At 35.3% G+C, this 21,124-nt stretch overlaps 1 protein-coding gene and 1 long non-coding RNA gene across 6 annotated transcripts in view; one reads left to right on the forward strand and one right to left on the reverse strand.

The window, feature by feature from the left end:
• The window catches only part of anxa3b (annexin A3b), a 255,961-nt gene that overhangs the window by 77,091 nt on the left and 157,746 nt on the right, over nucleotides 1-21,124 (forward strand). The gene's annotated exons all lie outside the window — the stretch shown is intronic.
• LOC309489899 lies at nucleotides 12,711-19,144 on the reverse strand. Of its 4 annotated transcripts, XR_014202550.1 has the most exons (7): nucleotides 18,624-18,877; nucleotides 18,207-18,243; nucleotides 17,955-18,025; nucleotides 17,625-17,680; nucleotides 17,302-17,383; nucleotides 14,275-14,385; nucleotides 12,711-13,714 (listed from the first exon to the last, which is right to left on the reverse strand). It is a non-coding gene; the product is annotated as an uncharacterized lncRNA (long non-coding RNA). The 4 variants fall into 4 exon arrangements; XR_014202549.1 differs by lacking the exon at nucleotides 18,624-18,877 and adding an exon at nucleotides 19,024-19,144 and having other exon boundaries at nucleotides 17,955-18,379; XR_014202551.1 differs by having other exon boundaries at nucleotides 17,955-18,874.

Here is a 21,124-nt window from a genome sequence, read left to right on the forward strand (position 1 = left end):
GTGTTCCTTTTTAATATTAAAAAGCCAGGCCTGTGCCATTGGAACACAACAACGTGACGTCTGCGTTATCTAATCAATATTCATGAGCCGAGCACTCCGCTATAATAGGGTTGTGGAAAAACATTTTTCTTACTCAACTATTGGACCATAAGCTTAATACGTTCGTCATTTCCTACTCGAAATGAATAATGTAACGTTACTGAAACTTGTTGGCTTACGTGAAGTGATACTTGAGGTCGTGAGATTGAAATCAGTATTGTTTTATTGGTTGTAGCCTACAATATGACAAGGTGTAGGCCTAGTTCAAGATATATTTCGTCGTAAAGTATTATTTAAATACATAAATATGTATCCACGTTGTTTGTTTGTTTAGCATTTGTTTTAAATACATATTTTAGAACCAATTAGCGGTTGAATGTATGCTACCTCTAAAAAGTCTGGAAAATCATATCTCTTCTGCTGAAATCTGAAATATTTCCATTTGGATGGACTGAGTGCAGCAGATATAAGAATTGCAATTTCCTTTCCCCCCCCTCAAATGTAATAAAATAATCATTAATGGAACCAGAATCCTTATACATTCCTTACGATTCCCAGCTTTACTCTCCAAAGTTACCAAGCAACCTTCTTATTTCCTCATTAATATTCATTAGCCAAGCCTTCGCCATAGTAGGATTCGCAATTTCGAAGATCCGTCGAGCAGTGAGATTCAGAATCGATATCACTCCGCCACAGATGCTCGCATCATGGATTGAGCTGTGGATGTGCGCGTTTAAACATAAAATGACTCGGTTAGATCCTGAAACAGTGCTGCTTTTCAACAGAATGTGCTACTGGATGTTGTTGTTGATTATTGTAGGCTACACGGTACTATTTTCATGTAGGGGGCAAGGATAAAGATGTAAAGGGGCAAAGCCGGAACGAGCCGCTTTTCGAGGCGTAGGCTGCATGTATTTTAAAGAGACAGAAATGCTTTAGTTGAACGTCAGGATACCATGTGAATCTGTTTGTTCTTGCACCTTATATGTCTCTTGGTGAAATAAGAAATGTAATGAGCATTGGACATATTAGTAAACTCGAAAATATTCTTGAAATGGTTAATATGCCTCAATTAGACAAAGAGCATCCTCATGGGAATCTACTGTATGGTCTTCCTCGACTTTTGCCAATGAAAGAATCCTTTGACTCTTTTTCATGCACACTTTCTGTTCCTGCTTCACTGCTGATTTGAAATCACTATAGATTGATTTCGATATTGTATACAGTAGCTAGGTGTGTGCTCACAGAGATAGCAAATAGATCCCATTTATACAAAGCGACATAAACAATAGTGCACAATACCGGGGAGATATGTGATGCAAATGTATGTTATAAATAATTTATGTTCTATTTTATAAAACCCTGACAAAAGTAATGGTCTTTTTTATGCAAACGGCCTAGCTGAAGGGTCTCTCCTGAACCCACATGTATTTTGCATTACTGTTCTAGTTGAGGATATTCATATTTTGTGAAAAGAAAAACAGTTCGCTCTTCAAGACAGTCACCATGTTAACACGTTTACCCCCATTCACTCACTTTTCATTTGTATTACAGAAAAGCCCAAGTGAGGGAGACATTATTGATAAGGACGTTGGCGACACCGTCTGGCCAGAAAAAGACACTACGGTCATATTGATTAATTACCGCATTTAAAGGGATAGTTCGCCCAAAAATGAAAATTTTGTCAATTAATCAATTACTGTAGTGTAAATTATTTTGTCATTCATAATTTTACCTAAATCTAACATGCATCTTTCAGTTTCCTATACTTCTATACTTACTGATTTGCAATAATGAAACTCTTTTTCCACCAAAAATGTTACACAAATTGTAACATTATAGTCAAGGCTATATATAAACAAGGCTTAGGAAATAAAAATGTGATCCTACACCTCAAGAGGTCAAGCCTAAAATTTTACGAGCTATTTTATTTTTCTTATTTTCTATCAAACATCTAACAAAATCAGTTTATTCATATTATTAATGAATTGGGTCATTCTCTGATATTTCAGTCCCAGTTATATATATATAATTATTTTTATCCATTATAACTAATATAATATAATATAACTAATATGTCAGTTATAATGGATAAAAATTATTATTGCATTTAAATACTTTTGATCATAATGTCTTATTTCTATCTTACACTAAGTATTTTATCATGTCTCTGAAGAACTTCACTGAATTTGTACTTAGAAAATATTTAACAAAATGTACACTGTGTTTATATTTTTAACAATATTGTGTATATTTGTGTAACTTTCTTGTGAAAAATATAATAATTTTTTTTTTTTATTAGAACAGACTATAATTTTATGTCCCTCAGTCCTTTCAAACCAAACATTCTAATTTATATTCCACCCGTATGTGACATCATTTACCAGAAATTACACCATTCAGGTCTCTTTCAGATGACGTGACGCATGTTTTTTCTGTAATCAAGTGTAAATGTTTATTGAACTGCATTTCTCAATTAAAACAACACATGCCAGTGGGGCATAGAAATTTTTTTATTTAAATATTATGATTTTGGGACGTAAAATTTATTTGGTGTTGTTCATATTTCAAGGTGAATAGCAAAATGTCCTGCGGTGTGACTGTAACATTGATGACTCATCAAATGTAAATATTAGTAAAATAAAGCAGGTATGCTTGGAGCAGCTAATAAATGCCTTGGCATTTTTTTGTATGCATTTACTTACTTAACTTAAGTTTTCAAAATGCTAAAAAGTACTAAAATAATATTTACAGTACATTTAGTTTTGAAACACAAATGCTGTCCTGCAGTGTGACATAGGATATTAGATTTTTGTACTGGCAGTTACATGGACAGCCATAGGGGTCCTTTAGTCAAGCCCCCTACCAGGAAGTCCCCCAGATGTTTGGATGTGCTAAGGAGGTTAAAATGTGAGTGTTAATCTCTTATTAATTTGATATATTTTATCATTTCTGTCAGACCATGAACGTGTCCATTTTTGATAGTCCTGTGGTGTGACTGATCTAGACTGATCTAGTTCGAGAAAAAATAAAAATATTTAAAAAAAAGAATCATATTCAGGTTTAAAACAATGAACTTATTCAGTTACTGTAATGCCCAAGGTCAGTCTTGTATAGCAATTACTCAAAATGGCTGCAAAAGTGAAAAAGTCCTGTGGTGTGACAGCCCGTCCTGTAGTGTGACATAATTAAATCAGTTGTCTAGCTAGATTCTCGTCTGTTATGTTTGCAATATTAAACATAAATATAAATATATCTCTGTCTCTATATATATATTAAACAAATATTGTAAATATTAAATATAATACACCTATATTATACATATATTAAGCATAAATATATATATCTGTCTTCATTTGTTTGTTGTGTATGTTAACAGTCACTGATCATTGTTTTTAAAGTGATTTGTCAGTTTTTAGGAGGTACAGGGAAATGATGAAGTCAGATTTCTCTTGTTCACTGGAATCTTTGTTCAAAGAGCTGAATTGATGATTTTAACATGCTTTTAATTATTTTAGCATGATTTTAATGACTTTCCCCTGAGAAACAAGATATTTGTTTAGTCTTTTAAGTTAAAAATAGAAATGAATGGTCTTTATGACTGGGTCTGATCTGACACCTCCAAAATGTTAATTATTCAGTATGTCTTGTTCACTATGTTTTTAGTTCAAATTCATACACTAAGTAATAAGATTGTACTGATATGGTGGATTTTCATTAATGTTCAAATAGAGATGCAAATGAATTTGTTTGTTACAAAAGTATTCAATAAATTTCACCATAAATGTTCATGCAGTGTCTCATTTTGTCCTGTGGTGTGACGGGATGTCCTGTGGTGTGACATCACTTCAAACACAATTAAACGACTTTTACTATGTTAACTAGCTTATATAATTATATGCATTTGAAAACATTGCATAATATAACCATATAAAAAAATAATAAACATTTTCAAATATTTTTTCTCATTTTAAACAATATTTCCACTGGAGTGAGAGGTAAAAGATGGCACAAGCAAAGAATATAATCGAAAAACAGCTGTGAAAAAAAAATATATGCAGAATTTTAATGATCATTCTTTAAGAATACTTGTTAAACATAAAACATACCTGATTTGTATTTGACATGAATAATATTTCAATATTTGAATTTTATAGTAATGTCATGTCACACCGCAGGACATATTTTGCCTGGAGCTGTGAGAAAAGCTTAATAAATTACATAATGAGAAAAAAAATCTGCTAACCTCTAACAGTTTCAAAAACAACAGTATTTGTACTTTACAAATTCATACAATTCTTAAGCAATTTAGAAATTTGTTTTAAAAAATGCTGTTTCACCCTTATTTGTCATCTACCCTAATGCAGATGATAAGTAGTTTCATACTTTTTATTTATATATTTGAGGCGTATTATAGTCAGGGAGGGTGCTGCAAAGCTTAAGAACTCAACCCCATAAAAATTAAGATGGAACATTATTATTTTTCAAAATTGTATTTTAATCCATAAGTACTGTATATATAATATACATATTTCATTGCTGCCATATGTGGTCTACTCTCCTACACTACATGAGGAGCAGTGGCCATTTTGAGCAAAAAACCTCAACCCCGTCACACTCAACCCTGTCACTGTATTGATATTTCTCATTGTTTCGGGGTTGAAAACTTAGTGAAAACTATACAAAAAATATCATGGTTTTAGTAAAGATATACTTACCAAAATCATTACTGGAATCCACGTGTACCAGATGTGGGCCAGATCTGGGCCGACACTATGAAAAGAAACACAGAAAGAAGAGCACAATATGATAGAGAGACAAAATATAAAATATAAAATTGAAGGCACATTCTCCCTTCAAACCTGTCTTCAACACCGTCACACTATCCTTGTCACATTCTTTTTTTTTTTACACAAAAATAAAGAGAGCACAGACACACACAATTTGTCTATTTTTAACTTCAGTCCCATAAGATGTGAAAATGATCATAAATGTTACATTTGTAATTATCAAATTGTTATGAGCGACACATGAGCAGTAGGAGGATGTTTTGTGCAAAATCGTTTTTAAACCAATTCTCTTTCGTCCGTTACAGGGTTGAGGATAAAAGGTTTTAAGGTCTAAAATAAAAATAATAAGAGGTGGAAAAATATGATCTGTTTGGAGGTTTGATATGTGCTTAATATTTAGAAAATGAATTGTGTAAAAATTCAAAAAATCCAAGTTAAAATATCATCAAATCCCAGGACTTACCCATATAATATTTTAGAAAAGTTTGAGAGATGTTTTATTTAAACACAAGAGGGCGCTCTTCGACTATGGTGACCTTAATTTATGGTGAACAATACTTTATGTAGTAAGCATCCTAATATAGAACTATATATTATATATAACATAGAATATATGTACTAGAAGAATACTTGTAATTGTAAATGTACTTCTTCAATACTTATGGCAACTTTTTAGTAGCCTATGTAAAAGTATACTTTTAAGTATGCTTTAAATAGTAAACTTTGAGTACACTAGTTTACAACTACGTTGTTTTTGTACTGCAATGGGACATCCAGTCATCTTCTATTTTATCATCCTATCATCCTATAACATTCAGATTCAAACACGTAAGAAATCATCTATTAACTCTATGGTGTTATACTCACCTATTCCATTTGATAAAATCCACATTTTGCATTAATATTAAAGTTTATTTACTTGTTTGTCTAAAAACTGTTTTAACATCCACAATTAATCCTGACATTCTGGGCTCAGATTTAAATGCATCAGAGAAAACTACATTTCAGTGTAAGATCTGAAACGTAGTAGGTAAGTAAAAAAACGTTGTTTTTCTCTCGTGTCCACGACCACTTTCCAAACCCATTATTCATCTGGAATAAGATTTCAATGCCAATGTGTCATTAGCTAGCAAAGGCATTCACAGCTGGACAAGAGATAATTATAGGGCCACTCAAATCAGTTGGAGAACAGAATGTCACTGGAACGCTAATGACACACATCTACTGCGTTTGAAGACAATCGCTTAGAGGAGTTTAGTGTTACCTACTACCCGATCTGACAGAGAACACACCTTTGCATTTGTTGTCTTGTGCTTGAAGGATGTGCACTGCCATAGGTAAATCATTAGAGCAAATCTCTCTAATCCATTTCCATGTATCTGATGGATTGCTAAGAGATCTTTCTCTTTTAAACTTCACGATGAAGAGACTCTAGTTGCTATTAGTGGTCCTTTGTGTGATCATGCGAGGGCCCCTGGTTTTCTTGATTTCCATTAAGCCCTTCGGGACAGGTTTTTCAGGTGGGGAAATATTTAGGAACCCATAAGAGACATACAGTGTGCAGAGAAATCAGAGCTATGAATACTCGCTGCCACTTTTATTTTATTAAATGTGAGAAGAACGACAGCTGTTCAGTTATGATGTGTTTTTGTAAGTTAATTCTCTGTGGGTTCCAACAGGTTTGTGCTTCAGCGGTTTTGGGTTAAAATAAGGTTTCCTTGCACGTTTTGTTCACAAAATAAATGATACCTCTGACTTAAAGGGATAGTTAAATGGTCACAGTTCTGTCATCATTAAGCCTACTCACCTTCAAGTTGTTTCAAACCTGTATGAATTTATTTCTTCTGCTAAACACAAAAGAAGATATTTTGAAGAATGAAGGTCGGTTAATGGGCCCCACTGACTTCCATAGTATTTGCAAGTCAATGGGGTATCTTATATATATCTTTTTTTGTTCAGCAGAAGAAAGAAATTCATGGTGCTCAATGTTCACACTTTTGGGGAAGATACACACATGAATGTCATACAAAATAGTCGTCAATGAACAAAAAAACTGGATTAAGAACATGTAAAAAAAAAAAAAAAAAAAAAACCTACACACTTGTTGGTAATAAGTAAAAAAACATGTTGGTAATAAGTTTCTATACATTAATCAAGCATATAAACTCACATGTGTGAGGTAGGCTACTTGTTAGCAATTACATTTAGTCAGTATGTGAATCTCCTCAAATAGCTACTGTCGCTAAAAGGCTAATGATCATTTTTACTCAAAAATCTAAAACTACTAGCCTATGTGAAAAACTCATGAGCAATTTCAGAGGGAACCTAGAAAATCAAATACTGTCGGTATTTTCTAAGAAACGCATTTGCTACTGTTAAAAAAGTATGGCTGAATTCAGAAAAGCATTCTCTTATTATTTCCACCATATATTTCTAGTACTATGAATATGTATAGTATGAATGAAACCCAGACATATACAGTTGTGGTCAGAATTATTGGCACCCCTGGTAAATATGATCAAAAATGGCTGTAAAAACAAATCTGCATTGTTTATCCTTTTGATCTTTCATAATTTTTTTTTGTGCAAAACTCCAACCTTTTATTGAAGTAAAATAATTGAAAGTGGGGCGAAAATCACATTATGAAATAAACGTTTTTCTCCAAAACATGTTGGCCATAATTATTGGCACCATTTTATTAATTATTGCCTTTTTGCAACCTCCTTTTTGCCAAGATAACAGCTCTGAGTCTTCTATAATGCCCAATGAGTTTGGAGAATAACTGACAAGAGATCAGAGACCATTCCTTCATACAGAATCTCTCCAGATCCTTCAGATTCACAAGTTCATGTTGGTGCTTCTCCTCTTCAGTTCAGCCACTCATCTTCTATAGCAGGGTTCCTCAAACTCGGTCCTGGAGGGCCACTGTCCTGCACAGTTTAGCTCCAACCCTGATCAAACTCAGCTAGCTGTGAGTTTCTAGTGATCCTGAAGACATTGATTAGCTTGCTCGGGTGTGTTTGATCAGTGTTGGAGCTAAACTCTGCAGGACAGCGGCCCTCCAGGACCGAGTTTGAGGAACCCTGTTCTATAGGGTTCAGGTCAGGGACTGGGACGGTCATGGCTGAAGCTTCTTTTTGTGCTCAGTGACACATTTCTGTGTTGATTTTGATGTTTGTTTTGGATTGTTGTCCTGATGGAAGATCCAACCACGGCCCATTATAAGATTTCTAGCAGAGGCAGTCAGGTTTAGATTTTTTATCAGTTGGTATTTGCTAGAATCCATGATAAAACTGTGTATGAACAAGATGTCCAGGACCTCCAGCAAAAAAATACGCCCACAACATTAAAGATTCAGCAGTATATTTAACCATAGGCATGGGGTACTTTTTTATACCTGTAAGCACCAAATCCATCTGGTGGCTTTGCTGTCAAAAAGCTATTTTTTAGTTTCATCTGACCAAAACTCCAACCCATTTGAAGTTCCGGTCGTGTCTGACAACTGAATATGCTGGAGTTTGGTTTTGGACGAGCGAGGAAACCCTCCTAAACAACATGTGGTGATGTAGGGTGTTGGTTGATTTTTTTAAAAGGCTTTATGACCCCAAGACTCAACTAATCTCTGCAATTCTCCATCTGGGATCCTTGGGGAGTATTTGGCCACTCAAACTCTCCTCCTCATCATGCATTAAGACAATATAGACACACGTCCTCTTCCTGGCAGATTCGTAACATCTTTAGTTGATTGGAACTTCTTAATTTTTGCCCTGATGGTTGAAATGGGGATTTTAATTTCTTTAGCTATATTCTTACAGCCACTTTCTATTTTGTGAAGCTCAACAATCTTTTGCTGCGCATCAGAACTATATTCTTTGGTTTTACTCAGTGATGGATGAATAAGGGAATTTGGCCTTTGAGTTTCCTCATATTTAAACTCCTATGAAACAAACAAGTCATAGCTAGACAATTTCATGTTTAGTCACCCTGGTGTGCTAAAAAGTTAAAAATTAAAATATACTTTAGAGATATTTTACTCATAAAAAATTCTAGGGATGCCAATAAATATGGCCAACGTGTTTTGGAGAAAATAATTTATTTCATAATGTGATTTCCCCCCCACTTTCAATTCCTTTACTTCAATGAAAGGTTGGAGTTTTGTGATTTTTTTTAATGAAAGATCAAAAGGATAAACAATGCAGATTTATTTTTTACAGCCATCTTTGATCATATTTACCAGGGGTGCCAATAATTCTGACCACAACTGTACATCCAGCATGTTGTCATTGTCACGTGACCAACTGGTGCCATTCACAAATCCTCTCCCGTGGCCTCATGGGATAGTAAAGTGTTCACTGTTTTATGAATACTGTGAATGAAGACATACTCTTGTCACATACTGTTTTTTTCGCCTACTATATGGAAGTATGACAGAGTGTCTTTTGGACTATGGCGTATAATATTTCTGTCAACAAAACTGGGGTTAAACTGTTGGCATTCATCTGTCTTGTTTACAATGAGACACCTAAACATTGTTGTGGTTATCGCTAGAGCGGCTGGATTCACTTCATAAAATGTGGTTGTCATTCCCAAACCTTTGCAGTGTGTAGGCCTACTTCACCTATGCTTTGAAAAGCTGAGGTAACTTTTGGAACAGAGTTACAGAGTGGACCTACAATTTTCAGAAAAACATGAAATAATGGTTTATCCTGCACATCTGTCTAGACTGTGCTTATGTAAGACTGTTATCATAGCGTAAGCCTGTGCTAATCTTAGTGGTGGAGCTAACAACTCCAGTGGTTTTTAAAAGCTTAAAGCTCTTTAGCAACAGTAATTTGTGGGTTTTTTGTATTATAGTCCTTATTCTAAGTGTTGTTTTGACAGGGCAATATGGATAGATGTTGGGTATTTCCCTCATAAAGTTCAGCACTTTCCATTAGCAAACCGTAATAGCCTTGACAAACACTGTTATTGTCTCATTTCAGGGCCGCAGGAGAGTAAATGATTACAGTACCTGTTGCATTTCACCGGTACATGCTTGCTTGTGTCACGGTAAGTGATTTTATTTAACGCATATTAATTATCTTTGCTTCACTGGTTAGCGTGCGTCATTTAGCTTTCATATGAACTTTGCAGCTGTGCTCACATGCTAACTAAATGTCTCCCTCACTCTTGCATATCATATTTAAAAAAGAGTCATAGCATATTGGCAGAAGTTCATACAAGCGCATAAAAAAAATTGCTTCACAATAAGTGTATTGTCATTGTCAAAACATTTGGTAAACAGAATTTCATTAAGTTTAGTGAGATGTTACAATGTTTACATCGTACAATGACTGGTAGCCTACTCTCTTCTGTTTTTATTAGTCCTTGACACAAATTTCACGATTTCAATTCATAAGCTTTCGATTTGATTCTGATCTTGATTCTATATGATTCAATTGGATAAATATGAGGTACAGTGGCTACATGTTAATTTTTCTCAAGGAAAAAAATCTCTCAAATAATGCTGTAAACATGAGGCATGTCAGCTGGTATTATTATTACATTTTAAAATGAACAACTCAAATTAATAATGTGGTATTTTATAATAGGCCTAACATCATTATAGGCTATTTTTTTTAATGATATGAGTAAAAATATAATAAATATGCAATATAGTGTATATATTGAGCAAAATACTTCTCTCTCTAGTTATTTTTTCAAGCGAACTAACATGCTATGCTCATTAAATGGCTTTTCCTGAGGTAAATGTTATATTTTTCTTGACCTTTCCGCGGCTGAAAAACACCGACTTATTGATCGATTACATGATAAATTTCGGTAAGTTTTACCGTATTTTTCAACATTCCTTCTAAATGTTCATTAATGTTTATTTGGTGCTGTATTAAAGAGTTTAGAGATAATCAGTTCACGTGCCGCTTGCTACAGCGATCTGGCACGCAGGCTTGGGAGGGTTACTTTAAAAATGTATTCCGTTACAGTTAAAATTAATTCATGAAAAAAGTATTCAGTAACGTAATCCAAGTACCACAATATGAAAGTAATGTAATCTGATTACTTCAAGGTCACATATATAAATAAAGTCAAGCAAGAAGAAATATAAATTTTTTTGAAAACCTTTTATTTATTAAGAATATGGTCCGGTGTAAAATATTTGCAAAATATAAATTATTTAAGAAAATGTCATATAGCTGTAAGTAACTATGTTGTAGCTAAAAACCTATTAAAACTAAGCAATCATGTCTCATTTCCACAACTTGGGAACACACAGCCCTGAATATTTATGTAAAGGGCTATACAGACATCTAGTGGCTACTGTATGGTATTACAGATTATTTTTGTTTTATTTTTAACTAACATGTACAAGGAAAAAACATTTCTACACAATCTAAATATTGTAGTTTATTTTATTTTATTTTATTTTAAAATAAGCCTAGGCTACATGTTGACTAAAGCCGTGATCTTTCTTAATTTGCCTGACTAAACTTGGGGCGTTGGCAGTGGGAGTTCGTTACCTAGGCAGCGAACATCCCGTTAAGTGAGAAGAGATTAAGAAAGGACATTTTGGTACAACCATGTTGTTTGCATTTTCTTCTTTGAAAACAAAATGTCAGCGGAATTTCCATGAATTGAAAGCGTTTTTGTCCCGCGGGCAACGTTTCTACTGGTAGCAGTGATTCATTCAGTGTCTGAGGAGATTGTAGACAGCTGTTATTTGCGCGTGCACCAGCGGGTCGCACACGCGAGTCATTACTGTCAACAGAACCAGGAACTACTGTATAATCAAGCAGCGCTTAATATAGTGTTATTATGCCAAAATACTGATTTATTAAGTTTTAAATTAAACCATTGTAATCCTGAAAGTATTCCCCCTTTTTTCAAAATGTAACTATAATCTGATTACTACGTTTTTTGACGTAACTGTAACGAATTACAGTTAATGGATTTTTGTATCCTGATTACATTACGCCGTTACATGTAATCCGTTACTCCCCAATCGTCACATTAAAGTGCGCCAAAACTGAATTTATTGTTTAAATTTCGTAATAAAATTGATAGAATTTGAAAGTTGAGACTTTGTTTTATTTCAAAAGTAACCTGCTCTGTATTGTCCATCGGTGTCCGTTTCCTCTTTGCTTCGAAAACGTCATATACTGACGGGTCTTGACCATACGTCAACATACGACGAAAAGGGTACCCCTATAACGTCCATATGAGACGAAGACATAAGCGCACCAGCAGCGCCTCCTAGCGGTACCCTAACGCATACCTAAACCTACCCATAACCCGAATCGTCACACATGGACGTTAAAGGGGTACCCTTTTCGTCGTATGTTGCCGTATGGTCAAGACCCGTCAATATGTGACGTTTTGGGGTGAGACTGTGTTATCGAGATTTTTCACTGCGTGAGAAAGTGGACGTGTTGCGTGATAACAGTGTCATTTGCGTGAGTCCCCAGCTAACAATTTTACGTTCTGGGAACGTTAGTTTTTGGTTCCCAGAACGTTCCCGGAACGTTCCCAAGAACGTTCCCTATTGGTTAGCCAGGAAAGTTTTCTTTACGTTAATAGAACGTTCCCTATAGGTTAGGGGAACGTTCCCAGAACGTTCCCGGAAGGTTCTCGGAACGTTCCCGGAAGGTTCTCGGAACGTTCCCGGTAGGTTCTCGGAACGTTCCCGGAAGGTTCTCCTAACGTCTACACATCCTGATATGCCTGTACACAAATTATAGGTCTACAAACAACATATTCTACATTGTTTATTGTTCAAACACTTAAAAATCCTATGAATATATTATTACAATAAATTGAATTTACAGAAACTATCATTAATAAGTAAATCAATCAGTTTGTATTAAATAAATAAATCAGCACACAATCCATGTTTTTGTTGATTCATTGTTTAATTATCAACCTAAAATAAGTCATCAAAAACAGCGTTAGCAAAATGTATTCAGGAACAGTAATTTACATTTAATATTTCAAACATGAAAATATTTCAATAAATAAAACTGCACAAACATTTTAATTAAAACTATCTTTTTGCAAACTGTAGCCTATAACTTAGAACAAAATTGAAAAAGTCTTCATTTATATACAATATACATGAATGTGCCAATCTTCACTCCGCTCAAAACATTTAAACTCCCAAAACCATCTGCAAATTTAACAAGAAAATAAAAAGACAACGCGTTACATGTACACACAATCCCATGCCAAAATTCAAGCCCTGTAATGGCATTAATATTCATCCGGAGCAAATGAAAAGAGTGAGGTGGGATTGTGTGTCACAAGCTGTAGGAGATATGAGAGCACGAGCACTGCTGGTATCGTGTATTTATTCAGATATTTCAGCATCAATGTGTATAGAAAAATGTATATATTTGAAAACACTACATTGCATTTATTTATATTGCACTATTTATTATTTCAGACTACAAATCAAAAAAGGAATGTTTTATATAGGGGTAAGGATACCCATTAAGCCTATGTACCCTTTAAGCCCACTTTCGACTCTGAAGTCAAATAAAAAACAGAGAAAATAATATTCAAGTCTAGTGAACTCTGACCTGCGAATTCGCTCTACATATAACGTATAAGTCTCACCTCCAATGAAGAATTTGAAAACCTGTAACTGCTGTGTTGTTTATGAGAGAGAAAGAGAAAAAAAGTTTGAAACTACTATCAATTTTTTTTTTTTATCTGTGACTTTACACCTACAAATTCCACTGTCACAGGTGCTCAGTTTTGCTATAATAATGCCCTCACAGAACATGGTAATAATCAGCCATCCATGCAAAAGCAAAGGTCAGTGTAGTTTACAGGAACATCTGTCCAGGCCAACATCTGATGCCTTGATGCCTTCCGCTGGGATCCCAGAAAACCTGAAATAAAATAAAAAAATATTACAGTTCAAAATCTATCATACATACATCTCATCTGGTATCACAAATTATCATTCCAAGTTCACTTTAAGATATGCTCAATATTAGGGCTGCACAATATTGAAAAATTTAGAGTTTATTTAGAGATATCAGCCGTATGGTTTAGTGCATGCGCGGCTCCAGGTTTGTATCTCGTAAATTACCCCACTAATAATGCCCAGAATGGTACCAAACTTCTACAGTAGTACAAATAGGTTCTGTACTCATTAAACCAGGCATTGGAAAGTTTGTAAGTACATCAGGAGTTTATTTAAATAACATTTGCCTGACGGCGAATGCTACTGCTGACGCGAATGTTGATGTCACTTTATGAGTACAGAACCCATTTGTACTTCTGTACTACTCATTTTCCCCGACATAGAGCAGATCGGCACACAACAAAAACTGCTGTTCGGATGTTCCCTTTTCTGATATTTTAGCATTCGTGACATTTTAATTAAAACAGAAATAAGAATTTTAGTGTAATAAGCGAAAATTAACAGTAAACCGAGATCACCTACCGCTGCAGATGTGTACAGAAGTGAAAAGCAGAAATGCTTAGACCTCTTTCTGGTTCGACCGCTGGGCGCTCCGCATAACCCCTATTGGGGGGATTTTGTAGAGGAGTGAACCTGCATAGAAAATTACAATAGATAACAAGCATAGATAAATACAATAGAAGAAAAACACAGTTGAAATAAGCAGTGCATTATGTTTTTCAGTTAAATCTGAAAACATCAGGTACAGAAACTGAATTATCAAAATGTAAAATAAGTCTTCACTGTAAAAATAAAATAACTATAAATTAATTAAATGTATCTTTGCTAAAGCTACAAGTCATTTTCTCTTTTGATGTTTGATCACCACTGGCGACACAAACAGCTGCGGGTACGTTAGGCCAGTGGTTTTCAAACTGTGGGTCGCGACCCACTTGTGGGTCACACAGTGAGAAAAGGTGGGTCGCACAAAGGCACTTAGCTGCAGCTAAATTTACGTTACGATGAGTGAAACAAAACCAGTCCGATTAATGACCAAACGACTATGAGTTTTAGCGCCCGCCAAAGTGTTATTTGATCGCTGAGTAATGTAGATGAACTGCTGCGCTTGTGACAGAGTCACAGTGCATGTTTAACTGAAAGAACGAGCAGAGAGAGTACTCGGTCGCGCGCGCGCTCTATCTCTCTATTCGGAGCCAGGCGAAAGTGTAAAAAATACTTCACCGTCTCCAAACTAGGCGCTGTCTTGCTCTCTCTCCCTCGCACATATTAATCAAAATAAATCGACACGGTGGTAAAAGGTCGGAAGACCAAAGTTTCATGTGGAGCATTCGGAGAATTTTTTTTTTTCCTCAATTACCGCTGGGTGTGAATTGTGCTAAATAAGTTGTTGCCTTATCTTCTCTGAAAAGCGTCCCAGACATTCAGCTGACATAAAACAACACTTTAATTAAACGAAAAAAACTATCCAGTGATGAAATGTTTTCTGTGTTGACACAAATCTTGGATGTCTATGTCCTAACTGCTGGGATAATCACACAACGCGCACGACACGTCCAATTCGCAAACTAATTACTCCTTTGAACGATTCATTTTAATGAATGGACAACTGATCTTTCCAACAGTGAACTCAGGAGACGTTTGAATCAGTAACACTTTACAATAAAGTTCTATTGATTACATAAATTACATAAAAAGTACAGTTTGCTTACTCAAGCTTAAGCTTTAAAACATGGGTCACCAAACTAAGGCCCGCGGGCCGACTCAGGCCCGCCACCCCCTTTTGACTGGCCCCCAAGCCCCTCTGCCCCCCACTACTTTAACCGGCCCTATGAGGCAATCCCCAAAAGTCGTCATGGCCTATTATATAAATATAAATAAAACTTGCGTGCAAATTAATGAATGCAATGCGGAACTACTGTTAGATACGCGGGTTCTTTAGGGACACCTAATCTGTAGGTCCGCCTTAGCTCTGAAGCTCTGAAGCAGGCTGCGAATGCGATGTAAAGATTGCAATGCTTGAATATGTTGAGAGAGAGGTGTGGGTGCGATCGAAAAGTCGCAAAGTGTTTACTTATATTTGTGTGTGTGTGTGAGTGAGGCGCGGGTGTGATCGAACAGTAGAAACATAAAAACATACTCCGTCATTTCGTTTTTACAGGACATCATTCAAACTGCAAAGTGTTTAAGTTACTGTGAATTAAAATTTTAAAGAAAACAAATATATTATTCTGAAATGTAGCAAATTAATTTTCAATTCATTCAGGTACAATTACCAAACATATCTCAAGGTCTTTTTGTCTTTTTATTAATTTAATTAATAAACTAATTATATAAAACTACTGTCAGTGCACTACAAATAAACTGGTTCTATGCCTTTACTTTATTAATAAAACTTATTTAAAAAAATACAAGGCTTAGGTAATGTATTTTCCTCTGGTGGGACAGCCTGAGACATGCACAAGCCTTCTGCAGTTCTGTTTTGCTTTTCCCTCCATTGTACCGAACTCGTACCGAACCGTGATGTCTGAACCGAGGTATGAACCGAACCGTGACTTCTGTGTACCGTTCCACCCCTAATAGAGAGTGCAGAGTTTTCAAAGAATAGTGGACCAATGATTATTTTTAAAGTGAAGAATAACTTTAATTAAAACAAAGTGTGAAGACTCGATTACTACTTTTGCAAACCACTAGTAAAGATAAACAAATATGTGCCAGGAATCAAGTGTTGATATAGTAGTGGGGATGGCTGTGCCAGGCTAGTAATCTCTACTACACAATGAGGCCTGCTGGTGGTCATTTTGGTCTGGGTCATACAATTCTATGTTATATAGCTGACCCGGCCCCCCCATCACAGTCAGGAACGATAATGTGGCCCCCAGAGAAAAAAGTTTGGTGACCCCTGCTTTAAAATAAATAAAACCCCTTGTTTTTTTGTTTTTTTTTAAAGCATATGACTACATTTTTCCACACAGTGCTATCAAGAATCGATAAGAGAATCGTTAAAGAATCGGATCGATAATCAGAATCGTCAGTGGCATTATTATTATTGATAAAATCGTATCATTTCCCATCCCTATGTGAAGACGGTAAAATTATAATCAAACATTAAAGAACACATATGTTTTTAAAAGTTTTTTTAAGAGTTAAAAGTTTATAATATTTTGCTAACATGAAGGCTTGTCACTGTCAGTCTTTTTACATCAGTGCAAAACTAGGGAATGCAGATTAAGACCATCAGCATGCATTGATTAATCCCATGGCATGTAGCAAAAAAAAAGAAAAATGTGCAACCAAATCATGCTGGTGCGACCAACTGAGAAAGTTGGTAGCACCAGTGCAAGTGGGTCTTGAGATTGATTATACTTGTCTAGGTGGGTCCTAGAACGAAAAAGTTTGGGAACCCCTGCGTTAGGCTACTGTCCCTTTAAGACGAATGCGCAGACCTAATATAAATGACACGCATCTGTTTTCTTTCTGTTTAAAACACACAAGACTGTTTACGAGGAAACTCGCCAAGATGGGCATTTTGACAAGATGGGCTAAACTTACCTTCTTCATCTACTGACTATGGATGGCATCAAGGTCTTGTCCTGAAGAATCACAGGGCCAAACAATAGGGATTATATCTCATCTGGTAACAAGAGCAAAGCCATAACTTTAAGAACTCTAATGATATATTTACCCCCTGATATTGCATTGGGGATATCAATTCAAACATTTTTAAAGGCTAAGAGTATGAGCCACAGCTGCCCAAGATATCTGTGAAAAATAACTGCCTAAAGTTGTCGACCCCCTGAACCACATTCAGCATTTAAAAGTACAAAGAATTTCAGTATTGATCAATAAAAAAAAACATACAAATACATAAATACCTTTGAGTTGGACAGTATGGTGTCAGTCTCATTGGCCAACATAATTCAAAACAGACCTAAAGAAATAAAATAAAATATACTAATGATCAGGATATCATGTTATCATAATAGTTAAATGAATTATTATTATAACTATGACCATTATAATACTGTATTAGTCACCTATTATTTAGCTGATTATTTAGCCTACAGGCTTCTCAAGGACAATCTCACTGAAAAACCCTGGGGTTAATGATTTTAAAATGTGAGACTTATTTCAAAAGCATAAATCTTACAGACCCCAAACCTTTGAACAGTAGTGCATTGTATGTTTGAGGTGGTTTTGCTTACTAGTCATATGGTTCATAGCCGTGGAGATTGTCTTGGACAGGGGGTGCAGCAGGCCATCACAGCATGATGATCTAGGAACATAACAAGCTATTTGTCACAGAGCCAACAATATTACATGGGATTGGTTTAATAAAAGGAACCAAGCTAGAACAGAGGTGAAATGCAGAAAAGATAAATATATAAAAATCTTAAGATAATATATTGTGAAATAAATGCATATGGAATTATTATCATGATTAAACAATAACTCACCCCTTGTTGTAGAGGATTTTTTTTCTCTCTCGCTATTCTGAAATCACATTTTAGCAATATTGGTAAGTGACGTCACTGATTAAGTTAACAATACAGTGCATTCTTTTAGGTTAAATAAATTAGCTTACTTCCAATCACCCATTGACAAATTACCAGCAAAACTATAAAAAAAACTGTTATCTACACTAAATATGTGTTTAAAAACCCAAACTTTCATAAATAAGACCTTAACTTAACGTAACTTAGGCCTAACGTTCTCTTCTGAAACCGGTTAGCTTAGATGCTAACGGACTTTTTCAAAGACACAAAACCATTTCTTTAAAGTAAATATTCAACAGAAGCGTGTCAATTACACGTAAGAAATGTGTCAGGGACGTTTGTGTGTATTATTTGTGAGATTTTGTTGACTAAACTTACCTGAAAGCAGTGAAACCAACAGCGACAGACGGGAGTTTTGTTGTTTGTCAGTTGTTGATGACGTTTCTGGTTTCCATCTGCCCTTGCGCAGCTCACGTGCGCGCTCCAGTGTTTGATTCCGCGCATGCGCATTAAAACACTTCAAAGTCACGCAGCATTTAAATAAACATATAGAATTAAAATGTATAACATAATTTAAAATATCATTAATAAAAAGTTATTGCGAATAGATCTGAACGTTGTTGGTTATCTTATAATCTTAGGGGACCGTACTGACGACGTTGTCAGTTGGTAATCTGCCTGTTAAGTGATATTAAAATAATAACCTGCAGAGAACGTTCCCAGAACGTTCTCTTTTGGTTATACAAATAAAACCTAAAAATAATTAACTAAAAAAGACTGCCTACCAATGAGCAAAGTTATTGATTACTTAGGCATTATCTACTGCCTGATAATGGTCATTTAATTAAGCATTTGATAAATGGTGTTAAAGCACAAAACATTGCAAACCATTCAATTGGTTTAAGAAATTAAATTAAATTAAAATTAAAATTAAATTTAACCTAAAAATAACCTACAGGGAACGTTCTGGGAACGTTCCCTTAAAGTTATAAAACTTGGTTGGACGTCACCACGACAGACCGGTACATCGGCCGTATTACTGCAGAAGCTGCACCGATCCGTCTGTCAATCTCCCGTTCCATCTTTCCCTCACTCGCGAACAAGACCCCAAGATACTTAAACTCCTCCACTTGAGGCAGGAACTGAACCAACCTGAAGTGGGCAAACCACCCTTTTCCGACTGAGGACCATGGTCTCGGATTTGGAGGTTATAAAAGGGTTATAAAAATAGAACTTAAAAATAACCTGCAGGGAACGTTCCCAGAACGTTCTCTTTAGGTTATAAAATTAAACCTAAAAAATAACCTACAGGGAACGTTCTGGGAACGTTCTCTTAAAGTTATGCAGATAGAACCTAAAAATAACCTACAGGGAACGTTCCCAGAACGTTCTCTTTAGGTTATAAAATTAAACCTAAAAATAACCTACAGGGAACGTTCTGGGAACGTTCCCTTAAAGTTATAAAAATAGATCCTAAAAATAACCTACAGGGAATGTTCCCAGAACGTTCCCTGTAGGTTATTTTTAGGTTTAAATTTATAACCTAAAGAGAACGTTGTGGGAACGTTCCCTTAAAGTTATAAAAATAGATCCTAAAAATAACCTACAGGGAATGTTCCCAGAACGTTCTCTTTAGGTTATAAATTTAAACCTAAAAATAACCTACAGGGAACGTTCTGGGAACGTTCCCTTAATGTTATAAACATAGATCCTAAAAATAACCTACAGGGAACGTTCCCAGAACGTTCTTGTTTGGTTCCCAAAAAAATAACCAAATGGGAACCAAACGGGAACGTTAGGGGAACGTTCTGTGTTTGCTGGGTCGCAGCCCTGTTATTACTGTTGTTCAAGTCAGACTTTACAGAGTCAATCAAAAGCTAAACAGACGGCGTTTTAGTATGAAGGCACATTTTATGGAAACAGACTGGCTTCAAAAGCACCCAACCCCAATCTCCTGATGAGAAAACATAAGTTAACGAGATAACATCTTTGGATAACATCAAACAGGAAACATAAAACTTGGACCACAGTCTTAGTCATGTTTCATGTAGGCCTACTGTATATCTGTGGGTTTGCTGAAACACATTTTTTAGGCTTACAATGTTTTTCTTGAATGGGTTCGTGTGCCATTTTTCTGTGACAACATGGTGGCTGAATCTTCATTAAAATTGACTCTCATTATATTCAGACTCACAAAAAAATTCACCTAATGAATTTTTAGTGTTTGACACTGAATCTTAATCCAAAGACGGCAAACAAGAATTGAGGCAATATCTAAGACAACGCACTTACATATTGACAAAATTTCAAAAGTTTGGGGTCCTTAAAAGGTGTTTTAAAAAAAAAAAGTAATAATTTTATTCAGCAAGGATGCAGTAAATTGATTCTATAGATTTCTATTTACTGTTCTTTTGAATGTTCATTTTCTATTCTATTCTATTTTCTAATTAAATTATTTGAAACTTTTGAATGGGAGTGTATACAATCATTGATACACATATATACCCCCAAATTATATTACAGTGAGTTTTAAATACTGATGAATCCTTTCATAGCCTTTTCCTCAAATCATAATCAAGTGCTGTGACCATAAACATGTACTCAACCCATAATGTGCATTCACTGATGTGCTTGGCCCTGTAATTGCTGCTTGCAGCTGTATTATTAGGCATGTACCTGTTTATTATGTTTTCATGCTTAACATTTTTGCATTTGCACTTTTTCACCCAAGTTTTGGAATCCAGTTATGCCCTTAAGATATCGCTGAACCTGAATTTCAAGAGACAACATGAAAAAGTCAGATTCAACAGTGCACCTACAAAAATCCCAGCATATAGGGAACTGACAAGCTGTGTGAAGCTGTTGGAGATGGAGGAGTT

Source organism: Leuciscus leuciscus (assembly GCF_965113295.1).
Source record: "Leuciscus leuciscus genome assembly, chromosome: 24".
Classification (NCBI taxonomy): Eukaryota; Metazoa; Chordata; class Actinopteri; order Cypriniformes; family Leuciscidae; genus Leuciscus; species Leuciscus leuciscus.